This window comes from Dama dama, chromosome 7 (assembly GCF_033118175.1).
Source record: "Dama dama isolate Ldn47 chromosome 7, ASM3311817v1, whole genome shotgun sequence".
In the NCBI taxonomy this organism is placed as follows: domain Eukaryota; kingdom Metazoa; phylum Chordata; class Mammalia; order Artiodactyla; family Cervidae; genus Dama; species Dama dama.
Window position 1 is genome coordinate 18424577 of NC_083687.1, and position 24705 is coordinate 18449281.

General features: G+C 43.1%; 1 protein-coding gene across 10 annotated transcripts in view; it reads right to left on the reverse strand.

The window, feature by feature from the left end:
• TRERF1 (transcriptional regulating factor 1) overlaps window positions 1-24705 on the reverse strand; it is a 206396-nt gene that overhangs the window by 98194 nt on the left and 83497 nt on the right. For all 10 annotated transcript variants that reach the window (XM_061146710.1, XM_061146713.1, XM_061146709.1 and 7 more), the window contains one exon: window positions 24113-24195. The gene's annotated coding sequence lies outside the window, so the exon portion shown is untranslated. The remainder of the gene's footprint in view (window positions 1-24112; window positions 24196-24705) is intronic.

The following is a 24705-nucleotide window of genomic DNA, read 5'->3' on the forward strand; positions in this document are numbered from 1 at the left end:
TTCTAAGGCCCTAGGGATGGAACAGGGGTGAGGATGGGGCAAGGTCTGGACAACACAGCAGAAGGCACGTTTCCTTTGGAGATGAGACACCTGTTATTTTTCTGGGACACGTGGCTTATCATCACAATTCAGCGGGTTAACTGTGCAGAGGTCCCAAGTCTAACCCTGACTTGGCTCCTTCTTCCGAAGCCACGGAGCCCACACCCCTTCTACATCTTGACCTGGCCAGATGTTTGATGAAGGAAACGGTCACCAGCCATAAACAGTAAGTTAGCACAACCTGCTGGCACCCCCAGAAGAAAATTAAAAATCTGTTCCTCAATCTATCTTGGGGACAGGAACTTCAACTTTAGTTGTAGGAAGAAGGCCATTGAAGTGTTCAATATCAATTCATATGCCAACACCCCTCCTTCCTGCAACCCCAGGCTTTGGTAATTATTAGTGGAGCCATCTGCTCAGCCTAATGAAATGTGCAATCTCCTGTACATATAATTAGTGAAGCTATTTTAATTAATTGAACAAATTAATTAATTGCAAGGATAGTGCAACGATTTCCCAGGGACTGCATCCAACTCATTTATGCTGTATGTGTCTACGGGGCTCCTCCAGAGGGCAGAGCCCCACACTCACACTCTGAGAAGATGAAGATGTTCCTGGCATCTTCTCCATCAGCAGAAACAGAACCCAATACACACAGTCACTGGTGACCACCCGTCCTACTTGGGGTGGCCAGTTCATCCTGGTTTTCCTGAGACTGTCTTGGAGTCAAAGTCCAGGTAGGGAAGGCTGCCATGATCCCAAGCAAAGCAGGATGGTTGGTCATCCCGCTTATGCTTGACCTGAGTCCAAGATTACCACCACCACTGGAAACGCGATGGCTAGGCTGGGTATCCTGTAACAGCCTCCTGCCGTGGCAAATATTACTAATCGATTGAGGAGCTCCTACTTGCTTAGCTGAGACTGAGCCAGGTCCAAAGCGTTCTCATCTTTGCTCTAGGCAGCCACCGTTAAACACACTGAACAGGAGGGTCAGAAAATTAATTTTCCATCCATGTCCTAGAATCATAGACGCTCTAGGCTAGCAAAGGCTCTCAAAGTCTAGTCTAATCACTCACTCAGGGCTTAAATCCCTCTACAGTATTCTTCACAAGTGACCAGCCAGGCTCTGCTTACATACATCTAAAGATGGTGAACTATTTCTTAAAGCAACTCGTCCTATCACCAACAGTTTTGGCTGTCAAACTCCTTCCTTAGATTACTGAAATGTCTCTCTTATCAGTCTCTTTTGGGGGACTATATCATGGTGCTTCAAATAATGACACTCAGTTATTAAATTCCTCCCAAGTTGTCTCTTTTCTAGGCCCAATTTCTGCATATGTTACTATATGACTTGGTTTAAAGTTGGAGTGTTGTCCCCGTCTTACAACATGCCATCTAAGCCTCTCTTGAGGTGTGGTACCCAGGTATGTCCCCCACACCAGTTACTTTGCTCCTGGTGGATTCTCCACCAGCATCTGGCAGCTCCATCAGGCACTGATCCCGTTTCTAAACATGCTACTGTTAAGCCACAGCTCCATTCATCTGCCACAGGACTGCCCCGGAGCTTACGCTTCATCTGGAGTCCCGGGATAGGAGAAGCCCCATGAGACGGTTAAGAAATATCATATAAATTACTGGCTTCCAATTTCCTTGTTACAAATAACTTGCTCTAAAGGCTTGCTTAAAAGTAACAGTTCAGAATCTTAACAGAACGTAGCCACAGAAACCATATTTTAAATGATGGTTGGACTCCCAGGCTAGCCCATGAAAGCCTTCTGAACTCACAACGTACTTGCAGCATAAAACTCACAGTGCTATTTTAACTACATGCAGCCACCATTTATATTATGGTTTCCATGGTAACACACGCTCACACTCCATTTCAGAGAACCAGACATGAGGTAGACCTGGTGCTGCATTTACTCTAGGTGTCCTCGTGGGAGGCGGGGTGGGTAGACCTAGACACTAGCCCCCGCCAATCCAGCTCCGTTCAGACCCACCGGTCTTTTCAAGTGTGCTGTCCTAAATGTACAATGGCCTCACACATGAGGGCCTGTCGGGACCAGGGGAGCCAGGAGACCCTTGGGAAAGAGGCCAGTCATCATGGCTATGAGGTGTGGCTGTGTTTGTGATCGTATTGCTTGTCAGCAAGTTCCTGCAGATGCAAGAACAGGGACCGTTCTCAAAGTCAGAAATGTAAACCTAAAAACGCCACTGATTATCGTGTCCTTCTCTAAGTCCTTAAGAGAGATGATTACAAGCTGGTGTCTGTGGCGACGGGAGGGGAGGGAGAAGATGCACTGATGGCAAGTGGACCACAGTGGGGACGCCGAGCAGAGCTGCTGAGTCTCCGTTTTCCCTTATCTTTGCTTCTTTCCACCTTGACCAACCATGCCCCCCTTCCTACTGTCCTCGGTCACTTCTGAGAGCCACTTCTCTTCTGAGGAGACAATCAGGAAGGTCGTGGCCCGTGTCTCTGGGGCATCCACCTGAAACAGGAGCAGCTGCCCCCACCTGGAGGAGGGCAGTGCCTGCATGGACTGAACTAAGACCCCAGCACCCACAGAGCCCTCAACTTGTAACTAGAGAGGCCGACCTCCTCCAGCCTCAACTTCCACATCTCGAAACTGAGCACCATGTCCTCACTGGGCGGTTGTGAGTAATAAATGAAAGGCAATAATGATGATGATGATGATGATGATAACAGCTGAACTTTTTGGTAATGGGTCTTACCAGCACTGTTCTCTATGCATTTGCATGAACTCGCTTAAACTGTGTGAGAGCCCTATTATTTCACAAGGAAGGAAACCAAGGCCCACAGAGGGTGGGTTATTTGCCCAAAACTGTGCAGCTAATAAGCAGCAGGGCCGGGAGTAACAGATAAAAAGCTGCTTTGGAAACTATCATGTTACCAAAATGGTGGTCACTTTTATGATTACTGACCAGCATAGGGCCCTGCCTGAATGCTCTAGTCTGGATTTTCTTTTTTTCCCTTTTATGATTTTTTTTTTGATGTGGACCACTTTTAATATCTTTATTGAATTTGTTACATTATTGTTTCAGTCTTATGTTTTTGTGTTTTGGCTGCAAAGCCTGTGAGATCTTAACTCCCAATCAGGGACGGAACCCCTCACCTTCCCCATCTCCCTGCATCGGAAGGCGAAGTCTTAACCACTGGACCACCAGGGAAGTCCCCTGGATTTTCTACCACAGAGGGACCTAAGTGGGTCCTGTCCCAAGCTCCCAAGGGTCAGCTGGTGTGTCTCCTCCAGCCCAGCCCTGGACCCTGTGCAGAATCTCAGCAGCGCACACTGTTTGCTAAGCATCATCGCCACCAGGGCTTCCCTCTCACATGACCACCCTGCTCAAAACTGTGAAATGCACTCTACCTCCCTCTCTCCCTCTCACCTTCCTTATCTCATTTTTTTCCCTATAGCACTTACCACTTTCTAACCTACTACATATCATTTTTATTTATTGCCGGTCTCCCCAAGGAGACCACAGGTTCCAGGAGGGCAAGGAATTTGATCTCTTTTGTTCAGTGCCTTACCTCCAGCACCCAGGACAGTGCTAGACACGTGGCAGGCATTTGGTAAGTATCGGCTGAATGAAGGACAAATCTATTTTTATTGACAGAGGGAAAATGTCCGTAACATAGTGTTCAGCAAAAGAAAGCCCCCTAAATTTTATATAAAATGATCCCACCTGTGTAAATACATTATGTGTGTGTCTGAACACAGAAAGAAAATCTAGAAAGATGCCCAGGAAAATGTTCATTGTGGTTGTTTCTAAGGAGTAGGAGTAAATTAACTTCCTTCCAAGTGTTTTACAAAGATCATGCATTATTCCCATACTTTCCTAAAGCTATTTATAGTTGAAAACAAACACACTTGTGTATGCTCGTGGGCAGACACACAGCAGAAGCACACAGCTGGTTATCAGTGACCAGAGCAGGAAGTCAGGACGGTGACAGCCCCACGCACCCACCTCCCGCATCATCAGCAACGCCAAGAGAAATCACAGGATGACATCTACAGGGTCTGGGACTCAGCAGGGCCTTCTTCGGAACTCCCCCCAGAAGGAAATGAACAAAAAAAGGAAAACTCTCTAAGATTCAACCCCTTTCTCCCACCTCTCTAGAGCCCTCTCAAGAATTGTTTAATCCTATGATTATCTGTAAATTACATTGGAATGTTCCAGAAAATGTAAAGTGAATCCAAGACATCAAGTGAGGCATTTTGGAACTAAAAACTCACTCTGCAATTTAAAAAAAAAAAAAAAAAAATCCTCTTTCTCTCATGCCTATGTTAAAGAGGAAGTCAGAAAAACAGAATTCCACCCGAAACCCTTGGCTTGGGCCTGGCTTGGGTGCCAGCCTCCGTCAAGCTCTTCTCCTCCACACTGTCCAGCGATGTGTTTTGCATACAGGTGCTCACAAGGAACCTACCCACTGACTCACACATCCTTAAATTGCATGAACAGCAATGACATGCCAAGTGAGGGCCAGCTGTGAGTCCAGCACAAGGTCAGGTGCTGTGAGGGGGAAGGAAAGGAGACCTAAGATGAGACGTGTGCCTTCAAGAAAGGGCTGCCACATGAGAAAGATGGAAGAAAACAGTCATACTTAACGGGGCAGCACTTACTGGCCAAGTAGTAAGTGTTCTTCCCTGATAGTTCAGTTGGGAAAGAATCCTCCTGCAATGCAGGAGACCTGGGTTCAATCCCTGGGTTTGATCCCTGGGTTTGGAAGACCCCCTGGAGAAGGGAAAGGCTACCCACTCTAGTATTCTGGCCTAGAGAATTCCATGGACTACAGTCCATGGGGTCACAAAGAGTCGGACACGACTAAGCGACTTTCACTTTCAGTAAGAGTTCTGAGAACAAACAGGTGAGTGTGGGCAAGGAGGCGCCGGGGAAGCGGGCAGGGTAGGCCCAGGCCTTGCTGAGAGCCGTGGCCGAGGTGCCCACGAGAGAGGGGCTGAGGGCTGAGGCCCGGCCCAGGAAGGTGGGCCTTGATGCCCGCCACAAGCCCTGCCGCCTTCCTGCCCTACCTCCGGGGCACGGCCAGCTACTCTGAGCACTGCGTGTGCGCAGAGAGCCGCCCCCAGAGAAGACACTCGCTTCCCAAACCAGGGTAGTTTCACCTCTAAGTGACAGAAGTTCTCACAGCTCAGCTGATTTCTGGAGCCAAATGGAGCTGGAGAGGAGAACAAGGTAGCACCCGCAGTTCTGTCCAGATCTGGGAATGCTGCTCAACCCACAGTGATTCAGGAAACAGTCCGAAAGGCCTCTGAGCATGGAGATGTAGGCAAGGCACGTGGCTTGGCTTGAAAGAGCTAGCTAGGCAGAGGGGGACAGATATAAAAAGAGGAGGGGAAGAGGCCAGATGAAGGACTTCGTAAAGGGAAAAGAAATCAAGAGAGCCGGCCAGGGCAGGGATGGGAGCCAGTGGCATCCAAAGAGACCATGTGTCCTGGTTTTCCAGGGACGGACAAGTGGCCCAGGACTCAGGACTTCCAGGACTAACGCCAGGACCGCCCCAGGCAAACTAGGACGAGTGGATCAGCCCAGCGGTAGCAAGCCACTCAGGGATGCTAAGGGGTTTGCTCATCCCTGGGAGCTCTCCCCACCTTCTCAAGGACCTGTCGCTGCCCACCCACACCTGCAGGGCGATGGGAAGGACAAGGTCAGCATACAGGGGCGACCACGTGCCCCTCCTTCTGGCCTAAGTCCTCTCGTCTCAACCATGCAGATGTTTGAACAGGCTCAGGAAGCAGAGAAAATTCTTTATTGCATTGTTAAAATACAACCTAGAATCGCAGCCACTCTCCTTTCCTCAATGGTTCCTCAGGCACTGGGCTCCCCAGCTGCCCAGCCGGGAGTGGACGCAGCACCCCACCCTCGGGGAAGTGCTGCTTCTGTGCTTGGACATCAGAAGCAGCAGACGGGGGACTTCCCTGGTGCTCCAGTGGTTAAGACTCTGTGCTCCCCAGGCAAGAGGCCGGGGATCCATCCCTGGCCAGGGAACTAGATTTCACACACTTCAACTAAGAGCCCACAGGCTGCAATGAAGATTGAAGATCCCGCGTGCTTCAACTTAGACCCAGTGCGGCCAAATAAATAAGCTAATAAATAATTTAAAAAAAAAAAAAAAAGCAGCAGCAGAGGGGTTGACACACCCAGCTCCTCAGCCCAGCCCCATCCAGTCTCCACCTCCTCTGCCCTTTCAGAGCTTCACTTTCCATCTGCCTCTCCCCAAAGCAGATCCCAGGAGGGTAAAATCCACTCACTCAGCAAGGTCTTACTGGGCACTTACTGTGTGGCAGAGACTGTAAGGGACCGTGGAGTTATGACTCAGTGGTGGGGGGTTGAAAGGGGTGGCAAGGTGGGGCTGGTTTAGAGAAGGTGAGAAAGATTCAATTAGTCAACACTTAATCACACAGCACTTAATATAACAGATGCCAAGAACTGCTCTGGAGAAAGACAGAGAGTTACCAGACAACTACAAAACCACTGTAAGGACAATGATGGTGATGCAGGGGCACCTCCTTCAGTTACTGAACCAAATACCAGAGCACCTCACTTTAGCCTGGAGGTAAGTGCTATGGAGGAGGAAGGAAGGGAAGGAGGGAAGGAGAAGGAAAAGAAAGAAAGAAAACAGGAAGGACAGAAGGGAAAAAGGAAGGGAGAAGGAAGACCAAGCACTGACCTGAAAGAGCTAACGACTTCTACTACACAGGAAACAATTAGTGCACTGCATGATACAGGGTGAAGTGCTAACCTGGAAATCGGATCTTCAGCACACAGAGATGCAGAGCTGGAGAAAGTCCATCGCTTCCCAGAGGAAGTACAAGCAAAACCTGAGATGAAATCCTGATGGAGGAGGGTCTTCCAGGCAGGGAGAAGAAAATAGGCGCTGGCAATTTTTCCCAAAATGAAAAAGCAAGCGTATAGTCGTTACTCAAAATGTTTCAAAATAGCACACCTATCACAGGTCCTTGGTTTGAGTATCTTGCCAATGGTGACTTTCACAAATGTAAGTTACATTTAAGTGGAAGGGCAGGCATGAAATCTAATTCAGTCGTCCAGACTAAGGCGGCAGGGAATCAAAACATAATTTTCTAACACAGATCCGTATGCATGCTCCTACACACACACCCCCACACCCCTTAGCCCTTCTCTGAGTGTCTATCCTCAAGTGATCCAAACCCCATCTCTCTGTTAGAAGAACTCTGTAATTCAGGGAAAGGGAAACTGCATTACTAGGGACAATCTACCAATTAATAACTGGGAATCGACCGCATTGGTGGTTTGCTATAACAACATTCACAGATTATATGAGCAGAAAAGGCCACGTGCGGTCTGACGGTATACTGGTCGGTCAATAGAAGTTAACAACTATTGACTCACTGTCTGTTTAATGAAGAATCCTGGGCTGGTGCTGGGGGAGTGGGCAGGAGGAGCCCCTGGGCAGGACTGGTAGCAAGAAGGAAGGATACAGTGAAAACAAGCGGAAGACACAAGACACTGAGCCTGATAAGGCCTTGGGCATGTTGATCCCAGATGAACTTCCCTTCCTCATCTATGCACATGTCCCACCTACTTCTCAGGGCCATTTACTGAAGTGAGAAAATCTAAGCCTGAGTGCTGGGCAAGCAGAAGGATCTGTTTAGAGTGTCAAGGGGCTTGGAGGTGCCCCCCAGCTTCGCTTTCTTCAGTGGCCACCATAAAAGAGAAGAAGAAAACATCTGGAGGAAACCTGCAAAAATAGAACTGAGACAAAAACTCTGATTCTTCAGCTTATCAGGGAGGGTTTTGCCTCCTGCCATCTCTCCCATCACTAGGACCCTCCCTGGTCTTGAAGGACAGGAAGCAGATGAAGGCAGGCCCGGCAATCACTGAAGACTCACCCCACTTTCTCAGCAGTCCCCTGAGTCCCCCAGGTGGTCAATTCATCCCATCCCGTCCATACAGTTCTGGTTCAGAAAAGCAGAGGCTCCAAGTTGAGCTGACCAGGGGCACCCAGACTCAATTACAAGCCTTTGGCCAGCCCAACAGGAAAGTCGTCGTCGTCTTCTGCCACTGACAGAAAACAAAGAAAGAGAAGCCTGGGCAGCCGTCTTGGGGGCAGAAGGGGAGGCTGTGCCTGAGAAAGGAGCCCACAGTAAAGGAGAGAAACTGGGTCTCAGGCACCTCACAGGAAGCTCGATAAAGCCTCACCTGATGCCAGGATCTACTCCTGGACTTCTCCATCACATACGCCAACACGTTTCCTATTTTTCCTTAAGCCAGTCCAGGTTGGTTTTTAGTTCATCTGTCACCTAACTGACATAAAAGGAGAGAAAACATGGCTCATCACTGCTATAAACCTCTCTAGTCCCTCAGCAAATCCACATTCTACCCAATCACTTCCTACCTATGGTCCTCCTGGGGGGGTGGTCACTCAAGGAACAAACAAACAAAAAAAGACAATAAGTAAGCAGTAAGTCTTCAGTGATTGCTTGGGCCTGCCTTTATCTGCTTCCTGTCCTTCAAGACCAGGGAGAGTCCTAGTGATGGAAGAGATGGCACGGGGGCAAAACCCTCCCTGATAAGCTGAAGAATCAGAGTTTTTGTCTCGGTTCTATTTTTGCAGGTTTCCTCCAGACATTTTTTTATTCTCTTTTATGGTAACCACTGAAGAGCCCAGAGGAACAATACGGGTATCCCACTGATTTATTTTATATCTTAAAAGATTACGTAGGGCCTGCAGTACTGAGCTCATGTTCAAATCAAGTTTGCTGGAAATCTAATTTGGGATGAGTAATTTAATTTGGCTACTACAATTAAAAGTGGCACGGTATTTGTGTTTTAGAGGAAAACCACATTAGATTCATCTAATCTTATTAGGTGAATATCACATTTAGATCACATTATATCTGGGACAGATATATACTGGATTGATTTCTTTCATAAATCACTCAGGGGACCAAAAGATAGTAATCTTCTCCCAGCTTCCCACCCACTCACCTAACACAGGTCAGAGTAGGTAGTGAATGTGGAAGAGGACACGTGGGGAAGTCTGCAGCATAGCCCTGGAATTCGTGTGCCCAAAACACCACTTAAAGACAATCCCTTGGGAACTTCCCTGGTCATCTAGTGGTTAAGAAGCTGCCTCGCAATGCAGGGGACAGAGGTTCAGTCCCTGATGGGGGCACTAGGATCCCACGTGCCACAGAGCAACTAAGCCCAAGAGTCGCAACCAGAGAGTCCGTGCTCCACAATGCAAGATTCAGCATGACGCAACGAAGATGCTGTGTGCCACAACCAAGACTTGATGCAGCCAAATAAATGAATGAATGAATGAATACTTAAAGAAATAACCCCAAGCATTATGCAGAGGAGTAAACTGAGGCATTGGTCGTACAAGAAACTTGCGTGGGGTCGCAGTGAGTGAGTGGCAGAGCTGGGACTACAACTCAGCTCCCTGATCCCTGGTTTGGTCCCTGCCATGCTACCACATGTGTTTTTAATAAGATCTAACAAGAAAAATAGCCAGAGGGCCTCTGCTGCTACTCACTCAGCTAAAACCATGGGGTCGTCAGATATCACCTATCTTCCTGCCTCTCCTAAGTATCCTGGGAAGATAAAGAAGGTCTTACCATCTGCAGCACCCCAAATCCTTCTGGGGAAGTCCATTTTCTTGATGAAACCCCCTCACTCCCAGATAACTAAAGTTCACATTAAAAACATTCAAACCATATGATGGATTAGAAAAAAAGAATCTGCTTTGCTTTTTTAAATGGTTTTAACCTCAGGAGTACTGCTAACTGGGAAGATTCAGCGGGTGTGATATCACACTGTTTTACTAAACTGTTGAGTTTAATCTAAAAAAATTAGGTTGCAAAGGAAAATCAAGGCAAGGAGAAGTTAGATAAAAAATATTTGTAACATGGGCTTCTCAGGTGGCTCAGCAGTAAAGAATCTGCCTGCCAAGCAGGAGACGAGTTTGATCGCTGGGTCGGGAAGATCCCCGGAGGAGGAAATGGCAACCCACTCTAGTATTCTTACCTTGGAAATCCCATGCACAAAGGAGCCTGAAGGGCTACAGTTCACGGGATCACAAAGAGTTGGACACAACGGAAGCAACTTAGCATGCATACATGCATTTGTAACATATGACAAGTCAATACACACACTGCATAAAAATCTCTTATCAGTGATTGAAAAAAGATGGAACACTGCACAAAAAAATGAGAAAGGATGCAAAGAGGCAATTCACACACACACAGATTATCAATGACCACACAAAAAAATGTTCAAACCCATTACTAAGCAAAGCTTTGAAATTCAACAATGCAAAACTATTTTCAACAAATTGACAAAAACCAAAACAACTATAATGCCCAGAACAGTCAAGGGTGCTCTGAAATAAGAATCCTTAAACACTACTGATGACAGCGTAAATTAGTCCAATTTCTGAAGGGCCATCTGGTAATATGTATCACCAGCCTTAATACTAAGCAAGAATTTTCCTCGAGGAAATGATCAGAGGAATGCTCAAAAATTTATGCACAAGGACAGCTATAGCAGCACTAATCACAATAATAAAAATCTAGAAAAACCTAACTGTACTATAATAGAAAAATGGTAAAATGAAATACAAGGAACACCATGTAGACATTAAAACTCATGCTTTTGAAAAAGATTTAAAGACACAGGGAAATGCCCACAAAATGATGCTAAAATTCAACACTCAGTAGGATAATTCCATTTTGTAAAGAAAATATATATCATACACTTTATATGCATTATAATTATAATACATATTTATATCTATACAGTCTTCCCAGTGGCACTAGCAGTAAAGAAGCTGCCTGCCAATGCAGGACACGTAAGAGACGCAGGTTCGATCCCTTGGTTGGGGAGATCCCCTGGAGAAGGAAATGGCAACCTGCTCCAGCAAAAAAATTCCATGGACAGAGAATCCTGGCGGGCTACAGGCAGAGTCAGACACGATTGAGCACACCTACTTATAGAGTATATATTTATATGCATTATAAATGCAATATACATTGCATTATAAATGCAATAAATGGTGGCAGATTCAGCTAAAAGTCCAACAAATATTCATATTCCTCTTTCCAGACTGTAAGGTTTTCACTGGAAAACCACTGCCCAGCCAGGGACTTCATTTCCCAGCATCCCTTGTATCTAGATGGCCCCAAGTGACTACTCCCACGAAAGGAAAAGCAGCAGCAGTGAGGCCAGGTGGCTCACTTCCAGGCTGAGGGGGCGAGTTTTCTTTCATCTGCCAACTATACAAGATGTTACAGGAAACCCAGATGAACTTTTTGGCTAACTCTATAGAAGCAGAGACCCCAAAGCCCTAGCAAATGAAAGAGTCATAAGATGGAAGTAGTCTGGACCTCCCAACTGGTCATTGGAGGGTTGACCACCAATCAGAAGTGTCTATGCTGGACTGAGTAAGAAACCTCTACTGTGTGAAGTTATAATTGGGGTTTTGTGTCTTCAGCAAGTGTTACTCTAACTAATACACACATATAGAAAAATTACTGAAAGGTAAATTACCAAATTTTATCTGATGCACTGTATGATAAAGTATAAGGTAAATTTTCAAGTGTATTCTTTCCACCACAAACATGTCTTATTTGGTAACCAATAAGGATATTAAAATAAAAAAGCAAACTTTAGAGGGTATGCTATGTAATGAAATCTCTTAATAAAGTACTTATTAAGGTAATAAAAATTAAAACTTAGAAAGTTACAAAGACTCAAAAAAAAAACCCCAGATGTATAACATTTAAAAATCAACTAAAGCAATTCCAGACAAATGATTGTTCAAAAATGACCCAAAGTTAAATGACAACAAGCTAGAAAATATTTCAATTTATATAATATATGAAATATTTGTAACTATTAATATGTAAAGACCACTTGGGAAACAATAAGTGAGGGACAAATACAATCATTGGGGGAAAAGATATAAACACCTAGTCACAAAATAGAAAATACTAACATACCTTATGAAAATTCATTAATAATAAAATAAATGCAAATTAAAATAAGATAATCTTTATCCTTTTATCAGATTGGCAAACATTTACAAAATTGTGAATATAGCACCTAATGTGGCTGAGGTTATGATAAAATGGAGGGAGTTCAAAATAGTATCATATCTTCAATAGTTTGGCATGATAGGAAAGAAAAGCTTTTAAAAATGTCTTTGACCTTCTACGTAGTTGTCAAAAGAAATACGCAAGTATGCAGAATTGTTCGAATAGTGAAAAAAAAATGAAACAGCTTAGATACTCATCTGTACAGTACTTGTTAGACATATAAACTATGGCATGTGTGTGTGTGTTCACATATTGGAATAATAAATAGCCATAATTTTAAATTATGATGAAGACCTAAATGTGCACAACAGTGACCACAATATAAAAAAACAGAATACAAAACAATACATTTAGTATACTTTCTAAATTGTTTAAAAGTGTATATGCATAGAAACTTATAAGTGCATACAGAAAAACTACAGCGAGATTTTTATCAAAATGTAGTTCTCTCCCGGGGTAGGATTATGGGTAACCTTCACTTCCTTCTCTATACTTAACTATGTTTATTTTTATGTTTTATTATAGAAAATAATAAACATACACAAAAGTAGCAAGAATATATTTACCCAAGGCCCAGCTCCTATTATTATACATAGCTGAAAAAGCAAGAGAGTTCCAGAAAAACATCTATTTTGGCTTTATTGACTATGCCAAAGCCTTTGACTGTGTGGATCACAATAAACTGTGGAAAATTCTTAAAGAGATGGGAATACCAGACCATCTGACCTGCCTCTTGAGAAACCTGTATGCAGGTCAGGAAGCAACAGTTAGAGCTGGACATGGACAACAGACTGGTTCCAAATAGGAAAAGGAGTACATCAAGGCTGTATATTGTCACCCTGCTTATTTAATTTACATGCAGAGTACATCATGAGAAACGCTGGGCTGGAAGAAGCACAAGCTGGAATCAAGATTGCCGGGAGAAATATCAATAAACTCAGATATGCAGATGACACCACCCTTATGGCAGAAACTGAAGAGGAACTAAAAAGCCTCTTGAAGAAAGTGAAAGAGGAGAGTGAAAAAGTTGGCTTAAAGTTCAACATTCAGAAAACTAAGATCATGGCATCCGGTCCCATCACTTCATGGCAAATAGATGGGGAAATAGTGGAAAAAGTGTCAGACTTTATTTTTTGGGACTCCAAAATCACTGCAGATGGTGATTGCAGCCATGAAGTTAAAAGACTCCTTGGAAGGAAAGTTATGACCAACCTAGACAGCATATTAAAAAGCAGAGACATTACTTTGCCAACAAAGGTCCGTCTAGTCAAGGCTATGGTTTTTCCAGTGGTCATGTATGGATGTGAGAGTTGGACTGTGAAGAAAGCTGAGCGCCAAAGAATTGATGCTTCTGAGCTGTGGTGTTGGAGAAGACTCTTGAAAGTCCCTTGGACTGCAAGGAGATCCAACCAGTCCATCCTAAAGGAGATCAGTCCTGGGTGTTCATTGGAAGGACTGATGCTGAAGCTGAAACTCCAGTACTTTGGCCACCTCATGCGAAGAGTTGACTCACTGGAAAAGACCCTGATGCTGGGAGGGACTGGGGGCAGGAGGAGAAGGGGACGACAGAGGATGAGATGGCTGGATGGCATCACCGACTCAATGGACATGAGTTTGAGTAAACTCCGGGAGTTGATGATGGATAGGGAGGCCTGGCGTGCTGCGATTCATGGGGTCGCAAAGAGTCAGACACGACTGAGCGATTGAACTGAACTGAACTGAACAATACTTCATCCATACCTCTAGATGTCCCCTGTCCCTGGATGATTTTAAGGTACATCCTGGATGAATATACATGAGACATAAGGACTTTTTATAGTTAACATACTCAAACTCTCCACTGTATTATTTTAAAGTAAATATCCAATATTTCATTTGTCAAAAACTTTACCATGTATTTTTAAAATATAATAACAATATCACACCTAAAAATTAATAATTTCTTATATCAAATATCCAGTCAGTGTCCCAATTTCTTCAGTTATCTCATAAATGCTTTTTTACAGTTGGTTTATTTAAATCAAGATCCAAACAAGATTAACCTTTGTATCTGGGTGATGTCTTTTGACTCTTTTAAAATTTATTACATAGTGCCGCCCATCCTTTTCCATGCCATTCTATTTACTGAGAAAATATGGGTCTTAGCTCCTAAGAATTTCCTGATCAAATCCCTGTGGTGTCTTTTAACAGGTTTCTCTATTTCCTGTATTTCATTTCAACTGAGATATAGTTTTAATGTCTAATCTACTTCAGGTTCTATTATATTTTTTGTAAGACTATTTAAAATCAACTGCATTATTTTTATAACCAGACAAAACAATGAAGCTAAAAAAAAATTTTTTTAAGGAATTCAAAGAAACACCAGCCTTTCTAATTCACCCATTTCAGCAATTCATCAAAACTCAGTGTCCAAAATTTTTTTGGAAGGCAGGCAAAGCCAATGCTGTCTTACAGGAAAGATGCTCAGTAACTATTGATGGACTGATCTATGTTCAAACACTTTCCTTTTACAGTTGAAATCTATCTCCCCTTCTGCCTCAGAGCTATGAATTAGTCCATCACCCTCTGAGCAATGGCACACCCTCCAATGGAGGAAGCTTACGTCATCCTACAACTGCATTTGTCTTCAATTTTCCTTTCTTTTTTTAAAAATAATGTAAGCACACAATTGAAAATACGAAAATAAGAGAAAATGAATGAAGGAAACACTCACTGTTACCTATACACTCCATACCACCTTTATTGTTGTTCAGTCACTAAGTTGTGACCAACTGTTTTGCCACCCCTTGGACTGCAGGCTGCCAGGCTCCTCTGTCCATGGGATTTCCCAGCAAGAATACTGGAGTGGGTTGCCATTTCTTTCTCCAGGGGATCTTCCCGACCCAGGGATAGAACCCAAGTCTCCTGCTTGGCAGGTGGATTCTTTACCACTAAGCTGCCTGGGAAGCCCACCATCATTATTAGGGATACACATTTTGTACCTAATTGTAATCAGTGAATACTGGTTTTAATATTCCTTTAGTTAACATTAAATGCATTTAAAATATCTGCAGTTTATATTAAGGGTATAAAAAATAGCAATAATAAATGCAGGTGTGTCCACAGACCAGCATGAGGAAGAGAATTTTACTACGCCCGTAGCTCACCTCTATGGGCTGCTCCTTCATCCTAGCCTTGCCCCCATCACTATCCTAAATCTCTGTTTACACTCACTTGGTCTTACAGGTCTTGTCATATGCATGTGGATGTCTAAGTACTATATCATTGGTTTTGCGTGCATCTAAACCTTCTGTAATTGGAATCACACTGCAGCTATTGTGCAACTTGCTTTTTTATTTAATGTTATATTCCTGAGATCCTTCTGTGTTGTCATAGCAGCTACGGTTCATTCATTTTAACAGCACAGCTGATATAGCTATATTCCACAGCAAGACTATGCCACAGTTTATACTGCAATTTCTGCACATAAAATTATATTGTAAATATCTTGTCACAATGCTATATATCCTGAAAATAATTATTCATTATAGTAGAGTATTATGCTGAGAGAAGAACTATTTAATTTTATAGTTACCCAACTGTTGGACATTAATTGTGTGAATGTCTGTGTTTGCTTTGTAAATAATGCATCAGGGAAGCATCACTGTCTAAATAGCATATTAAATATTTTGTATTATCTTTTTTGGAGGGGGATGTGGAAAGATAGTCCACAGAAGTGGTATTACTGGATCAAATGTATGAATGAATAATATAGTTCTTTAACACATTGTAAAATGGCTTCATAATAATGTAATAACATCAGAATTGGGGTTATCATTAAAAATTGGGTTGTTTTGCTAATTTGTTAAAATAGTACTTTACTGCTGCTTTAATCTACATATCTCTTATTGCAAAATTGAACATTTTCCATATATTTGCTTAGTGTTCTATTTAGTTTTTCAAGTTCTCTACCAAGGTTTCAGTGTCTTCCTTTTTAATTTGTTGAGCAAAATAATAAAGAGTAATTTCTGTTAGTTATTTTTCCTGGGCTATTGTTTCCTCATTGGCTTTTTACATGAAGAAAACTTTGATTATCCTGTAGCTTGATGGACTATTCTTTTCCCTTTTTAGTGTTTTTCTTTTGTTTCTAAGCAATATTCAATTCTATTGATTTCCTGTGCATCTACATTTTGCACTTAATTGTTTAATCCATCTGTAATTCATTTGGATGAAGTCAAACGATTTTTTCCAAATTGCTAACTAGGCATCAAAATTATTTATTGAATAATTTTCCCTTTCCCACTGATCTGTGATGACTTCTTTATAATTTATTAAATTATATCTGTGAGAGTCTATTTTTGAACTCTCCTAGTTCACTTACCTGCCTCCCCCTTTTCTTCCAGCACCAGAGTATTTTAATTACAAAAGCTTCATAATGCATTTTAATATCTGGGAGTGCTATATATTTTAATATCCAGTAGATCTAACTCCCTTCCTCCAAAACCATTTTCATAATTCTCCTTGAGATTCTCATCTATGTATTTTTCCAAATAGACTTAGAACCATCTGGTGAAATTTTTGAAAATCCTGATGAGACTTTTGAAAGGAATGGCATTAGACTCATGAACCAATTCCACAAGTATCCAAATCCTTAATTTTATTTTTTTTCCTTTTTTATTTTATTTTATTTTTTCATTTATTTTTATTAGTTGGAGGCTGATTACTTTACAATATTGCAGTGGTTTTTGCCATACATTGACATGAATCAGCCATGGATTTAATCTCACCATTTAGAAATAAGGTTTTTAGTAAACCTCTTTAACTCTTAAAGAGTTAACTATTAATCATTAATCTGTAGTTAATGATTATTTTATTTTCTTTACAGTATTTATTCTCTAAATTTACTATTTTTATAACTTTCTGCATTGGCTTTTTGCTTCGATCTCAGTTCATATCCAGTGATACCTTTCTGGGGCTCCAATAAAGTATAAAGCCAGTGGACTCTATGAACTCAATTTTCCTTATCGGATTAAGAAATGGTCATCTTACATAGTGCATTCCTCCTTTTAAGTGGTTTGCTGAAATTAGAAGTTGAATTGATTGAATGTACTTTTGATATTAATGAGATTATTACATATTTTTACTTAAACCATTCGGTGAATCAAATGAAACTATAATGTATATGAAGCCATTCCTACATTCCAGGGCTACAACTGACTTGGGTATGGTAGAACACTGACATGCTCTAGAGTTGAAATCTACTCACTAGAGTTTTATCTCATATTTTCACATTCCTAAGCAAGACTGGTATAGAGCCTCCCTTTGGGGACTTGCCAGATCTGTTATCAGGGTCATGTTTGCTTGAAAATAGGATCTGGAAGTTTTCCATCTTTCTTCTAAACCCTGGAACATTTTATACAACACAGAAATTATTGGTTCTTTGAAAGTTTAAAAGAATTTTCAAAGGATAGGCTAAAAGGTGGGAGGGTGATGGGAGGTTTGGGAAGGAGGGGACATGGGTGTACCTATGGCTGATTCTTGTTGATGTACGACAGAAAACCACAAAATTCTGTAAAGCAATTATCCTTCAATAAAAAAATTTAGAAAACAAGAAAAAATATTCCACCTGACATGTGTGCTCCTGTGTGCACATCTATGTCCATGTGGACATTACCACGTTTGCATACATTTAAAATGACACTGTAAGATACTGATCTCTCATGAAACAGGGAGTAGTTTTATTTTAATTTACTGCCTTTTCTTCCTCCCATGAAACAGGAAGAAATGCCCCAAATGATTAAGTGCTAAGAAATAACCCATTTTCCCAGGCTTTGGTTCCAAGAGCCTCTTTTTCAGAGGCCCACCAAGTTATAGAATACTTCATGGGAATACTGAATGCTAAACCATCCAGATTTCATTGAGGCTGACCAAGTTTGGCAACCACAACTTTACCACTGACATATGAAACTAAGAAATCTCAGCTCTGAAAAGACAAGGAAATCACCAGGCTCCTGCAGTTTCCCTCCAGCTCTGTGGTAAATGTCGTCCAACGTTTTTGTCCACAGAACCACCTGCTCTAGCTTGGGAACACCGCACCTCTCCCACCACAAGGAAAGCTTGTAACTAAGGCCTCCTCTGCTTACTGCAGGGCTCCTGGACCTTCCAGGAGCATTGCTATGGGCTGTTTGTCCCCACGCCCCCAAATTCTTATGTTAAAGCCCTACCCCCCCAGTCTGATGGGATCAGGAGATGGGGCCTTCAGGAGTCAGTTAAGTTAAAATGAGCCACAAGGGTGGAGCCCCCATGATAGGAAAAGTATCCTTATAAGAAGAGGGGTTTCTTTTGTAGTTCTGTGGTAAAGACTTCACCTTTCAATGCAGGGGGTGCAGGTTTGGTCCCTAGTCAGGGACCAAAAGATTCCACACACCTAGTGGCCAAAAACAGCAAAACTTAAAACAAGCCATATTGTAACATATTCAGTAAAGACTTTTAAAAATGGCCCACATCAAACAAAAAAATTTTCTTTTAAAAAAAGCCAAGGAAGAAGAGGAAGAGACACAGAGCTTCCTCTCTCCACAAAGAAGAGGTCATGTGAGCACGCAAGGCGGCGGCCACCTAGAAGTCAAGAGAAGAGGTCTCAGAATGAAACCTACCTTGCCAGCACCTTGATCTTGGACTTCCTAGCCTCCACACTGTGAGAAAGAAATTTATATTATTTAAGCCACCCAATCTATGATATTTTGGTACCATGGCAGCCTAGGCCAACTATGACAAGAGGGTTGTGGCAATGTCAGCCCAGAAGCACCCCCAGCTGCAGCTCTGCAGACAGCAGAGCCTGCTGGACAGATTCACCTTTGGAGAAACAAGCGGCACGGAGTCTGAACCAGTTAAGACCGAGCGTCTACTAGACCACACAAGGACGGTGCCATATGAACGTATAGGACAGTACAAATAGGACTCCAGTGACACTGTACCCAGGAGTGAGGCAGTGAACAGGGCAATCACTGCAGACCTGAGTGTCTGCTCAGAATGGTCTGCTTTGATCCCAACCCAGGGATCAAACTAGCATCTTTTAAGTCTCCTGCATCAGCAGGAGGGTACTTTTACCACTGGGCTTCCCAAGTGGCTCAGCGGTAAAGAATCCACCTGCAATGCAGGAGCCCCAAGATACATGGGTTTGACCCCTTGGTCGGGAAGATCCCCTGGAGGAGGACATGGCAACCCACTCCAGTATTCTTGCCTGGAGAATCCCCATGGGCAGAGGAGCCTGGTGGACTACAGTCCATAGGGTCGCAAAGAGTGGGACACGACTGAAGCAGTTTAGCACACATGCATGCACTTTTACCACTAGTGCCACCCCGGCAGCCCTGCTTTTTCTTGAGGAAGACACATTTTAATTTTACAGAGGATCCACGAATCATTAGAGATCCACGAAACGGTAGGACTAGGTGCCCTTTTGTCAGTCAAGGTGATGAGTGTCAGGATAGCTTGGCAGGATGGCAGAAACCTCACAACCCTTTTTGGCGCTAAGATTCCATGATTCCATTCAGGGTTTCACACAGACACAGCGAGCAATCTTTTTCTCCCCTCGTACCAGTCATGGCCCCACACAGAAGCTGAATCCTGGGCTAGAAGGCAAAACATATTTGTGGCAAAGTCATGCAGGCAAAGCAGAATGAGAAACGTTTTATTGCTGTTTTGGATGCTAGGGGCGGTTGGGTGTATGTTTGGTGTTTTTTACTTTTTACAGCCTGAGCTACCAGGGAAGTCTTGTTTTTTACTTTTTAATGACTTCAAAGGCATCTTAAAAAGTCACCCTCTTTTGATAGCTCCAAGATGTAATTGCTGATACAAGTACTAACACTTATTAGCAACTGACTGGTGGGCACACTGCTTTTCTCAAAAGTACCCGTTCCTTTCTGGGGCCTTCCAGACCAAGCTAAGTTTTGTGTGTGTGTGTGTGTGTGTGTGTGTGTTTCCTTTCTGGGGCCTTCCAGACCAAGCTAAGTTGTGTGTGTGTGTGTGTGTGTGTGTGTGTGTGTGTGTTTCCTTTCTGGGGCCTTCCAGACCAAGCTAAGTTGTGTGTGTGTGTGTGTGTGTGTGTGTGTGTGTGTGTGTTTCCTTTCTGGGGCCTTCCAGACCAAGCTAAGTTGTGTGTGTGTGTGTGTGTGTGTGTGTGTGTGTGTGTGTGTGTTTCCTTTCTGGGGCCTTCCAGACCAAGCTAAGTTGTGTGTGTGTGTGTGTGTGTGTGTGTGTGTGTGTTTCCTTTCTGGGGCCTTCCAGACCAAGCTAAGTTGTGTGTGTGTGTGTGTGTGTGTGTGTGTGTGTGTGTTTCCTTTCTGGGGCCTTCCAGACCAAGCTAAGTTGTGTGTGTGTGTGTGTGTGTGTGTGTGTGTGTGTGCGTGTGCGTGCACGTGCGCGCCAGGGCCTACACACACAGAAACACAGCACACCACTGAAAGCCAAAGGAAACTGAACAAATTTGCCATTTTCAGGGATAAATGGTGGAAAGGGAGAAAGCTACTGACATGCCTTTTCATTTGAACTATTTATTTATTGCAAGATCTTCTTCCTATCAGTGGAAAATTAAACTAACAATTCTAAGTTAATGACTTGAGAGTAAACAGTTCCTCTTCTTTTAGAAAATGAGTTGGGCTTATTAAGACTTGTGTTTAAGTGAATTTCTCCTGTCCCTTTAAATCAAGTAAAGACATGACGTCAGCGAATGCCTAGGCTCCATGAGAAGCTTCCTAAAACTATGATTTTTCTCTGTACAGTTGCACAGTAACCCCATATATCCCCAACACCTGTTAGGCACAGTTGCAAGGAAGCATCCACCTTTAACACTGTTTCCACAGGTGTTGCCAGAAAAATAAGAAGAGTGCAATAATCATTCCCAAAGCTGAATGTTTTCAATATAAAGATTCTACTCCTTAGACTATCTCTTTCCTACTATTTTAGCGACAAGATGGTCCTTTCTTTTATGAAATTGTCCTTCCTTGATGAAATTAAAAAAAAAAAAAAAAAAGGTAGCTTTAAGCTAATCCCCTCAATTCTTTTTTGTAGTTTCTTGGTCCAGGTGATCTATTGTACATTTGAGGATCACTTCTCTACAGCATCCTCCAAACCAAGGAATTTAAGGTCAGTCGTTCAGTTATCACTAGTTCTCATCTACTTTATCACCATGGTGACCAGCCAGTCTTGGGGGCAACAAACAACCTACAGAAACTTTAAGTCAGTATTCAGTGGGGAGGGGAATGAAATTTTTATGGTTTATAAATTTGTGGTCTGTTAAGTTCCTGGTCACTCTGGAACTTTTCCCTCCATCCACAAGCCCCTCACTGCACCCTATCCATCCTGCATCCTCACAGTTATCACCTCCCATTTCAGAAACCAATTTCAGGGTGCTGTGCCAACTTGTGTTCTTCCCACCACTGATCCGGGAACCCCAAACCAAGACCCTTCAGCTCCTAGAATTCTGAGGTCAGCCTGACGGCACCCAAGGCTCTCAAGAACAATCCACAGCATTCTATTAGATAAAATTCCACTGAAATAAAAGCCCAAGGCTAGCTTCTGTCTACTGCAGCATCTCACCCAATCCAGACGATCCTAAAGTCCATCCTATCCACCCAGAAAAGCTCAACTGTGTGAAGTCAAAGCTGAGGAGGGTCACCTGCCCCTCCAGAACCTCCAAACAGAGAACGGTGGCAAGAAAATCATAACAGGTCATAACAGGCTCTCAGCTACTTACAAGATTTTTTTTCAACCAAGAATACATTAATATGTAAAGTTAAAATTCCCTATTTTCCAGGGATTATGAAAGTGAAAGTGAAGGTCACTCAGTCATGTCCAACTCCTTGTGACCCCATGGACTATACAGTCCATGGAATCCTCCAGGCCAGAATATTGGAGTAGGTAGCCTTTTCCTTCTCCAGGGGATCTTCCCAACCCAGGGATTGAAACCAGAGCTCCCACATTGCAGACGGATTCTTTACCAACTGAGCCACAAGGGAAGCCCAGAGATACTGGAGTGGGTAGCCTATCCTTTCTCCGGCGGGTCATCCCGACCCAGGAATCGAAGTGGGGTCTCCTGCATTGCAGGTGGATTCTTTACCAACTGAGCTACCTTTAATTTAACCATGTGCTACTTAAATTTTTCTTTAATTTTTCCCCCAAAATTAATTCTTAAAAAAAGTTTAAAAAATCCATAAACACTAAATATTTTAATACCTTCACTTATCTTGTTTCTAACTGAGCTAATCAGTGACATGTATTTGTTGTAAACAGTTAATTTCCTAGCTTAAACATGCACATAAACAAGTAAATATGACAATATTTTGAGTTAAATGAAGCTAATAGAGATAACATTTATTGGGCTAGCCACTGGGCACTTTGCTTGGATTACCTGTTAATCCTAATAACAAACCTATAAAGAAGGTGCTTTTCTTATTCCCATCTTATAGATGAGGTTATAGAAGAGCAACTTCATTACTGTAACTTAATCTCCACTAACTCAGAATTTGAGGAGAGTGTTTATTCTGGCTATAAAAAGGTTGAATAAGCATATTAGAAATAAAACAGCATTGTACAAGGCATAGTTAACCTCCTAGAAGATCTTATGTTCTAATACATACAGAAAAGCAGATGCTAATTGCAAGACTTCCAACAGGAACTGTTTGGGAAGGTTCTGTCTGAAACTATGCTATGTTAAACACTTTAAAAATTCAGACTCCCATTATCTAAGAGTGGGTTTCCTCTCACTGTTACCCCAACAATTAGTAGCTAATTAGTCTATAGATTATACAATATAATAGATATCACTGTCACTCTCCCCATGTCCATTTCCCTCCTCCCCCAACAATATCCAGACCTGTACTTTCCCCAACCCAGGTGCTTTGAGGAAAGTTGACATATCACCCAGGGTAGGGATAGGCCAATTAGGAAATATCTCCCATCCCTGTCAATCAACAGGCGGTGCTCACCTAGCCACTGTGATTGGCTAAGGAATGAACATATGACTCAGTTCAGGCCAATGAAATGCCAAGGCTGGCTTTCTGGGGAGGGACTTCTAGAAAAGATATTTTTGAGTTACTGGAAAGGATGCTTCTTTCCTTCTGGTTGGAGGGGTATGCAACAATAAGCTCAGAAACTTCTGTGGCCATTTTGCCTCCAGGAGAAAAGCAAGCCCTAGGACAGACTGACACCATGGAAGAGCAGCAGAGAGAAGGGAAGAAACTGGACTGCTGATGACAAGCTGAGCTGCTATCACACATGTACCCTGTAGTCCATCCCGTCTCTGCGTTTTGCTGGTACAAGTCACTTAATTAATTCCCTGTGCCATGGGAGCCCCTTTGAGTTCCGTTTTATGACATTCACAACCCCAAAGAATCCAAACTGAGAAATGGAAAATAAGCACTCATCCACAGCTTTTTCCTAGCACTTGCTCAGATTTTGCTTTTCCCTGTTTCCAGTGCCTTTGTGTTGCTTTTCTTGAGAAAATATAACGGACTTTCAAGAAACACTTTCATGAACTAATGAGTGGCCGTGAGCAAGTCACTTGATCTCCCAGTGTCTTTTCAACTCTAAAAGGGGTAGAGTTTGACTCGAGGGTTTCTGGGCTCCTTCCAGCCCCCACAGCCAACAATCGGTTCCATGTAGCTGACCCAATAATGCAAAATTTCACTCACTCAAATCAACAAAAAGTCCTATTTGGGTTCTAAAGTAGAAACATCCCTTTTAATATATTCCAAATGAGAATATATTAAGAGCGATCAGGTATTTTCCATTTGTGCCTGGATATCCACCCCCGAGGGGGCTTCCCTAGTGGCGCAGGAGGTAAAGAATCTGCCTGGAATGCACACACGCACGTGGGTGTCCAGGCCCAGTGCAGCTGACCTCCCCTCCGTGGGGCATTGTCCACACCACAAGGATCAGAGAAACGAGCATTCAAACACCCAGAATGTCAGAGAAGCTACCTTTTTCACGATTAAGAGGCTTAATCTCTCAGGGTCGTCCTGCTTCTGTGTCTTCCTCCTTCAGCATCCTCCAGAGCCAGGGCCTGTAGGGGTGACCCAGAAAGCACATTCAGGATATCTGGCTTCACCATGGGGACAGATCATATCAACCAGGAGGGACTGAAGAAGCAGCTAAGGATGGAGCCCTGAAGAACCCAGCAGTGGAAGGACTGCCCAGTAAGAGGCCCTTCTAGGGTTCCTGGGGGTAGAGAGGATTTAAGAAAGGAAGACGCTCAATTCTAAACTTCTAGTCACTCAGGTCCCAAACCCAGGAGTCACTGTGACTCCCCGCTTTCCCTTACACCCTATGTCCAACCCATCAGCAAATGATGTCAGCTTTGTCTGCAAAATACATGCAGACTCTCACCACCTCCACAGCTACCACTTTGGTCCAAAAAGCTTCTCTTATTAGCATATCGCTCTAACCTCCTAGCTGGTCTCCATACTTCCACCCTTGCCCGTCTATAATCCATATATTGTGGGTTGAATTGTGTTACGGGTTGAGCTGTGTCTCCCCACAATTCTTACATGAAAGCCCTAAGTCCAGGACCTCA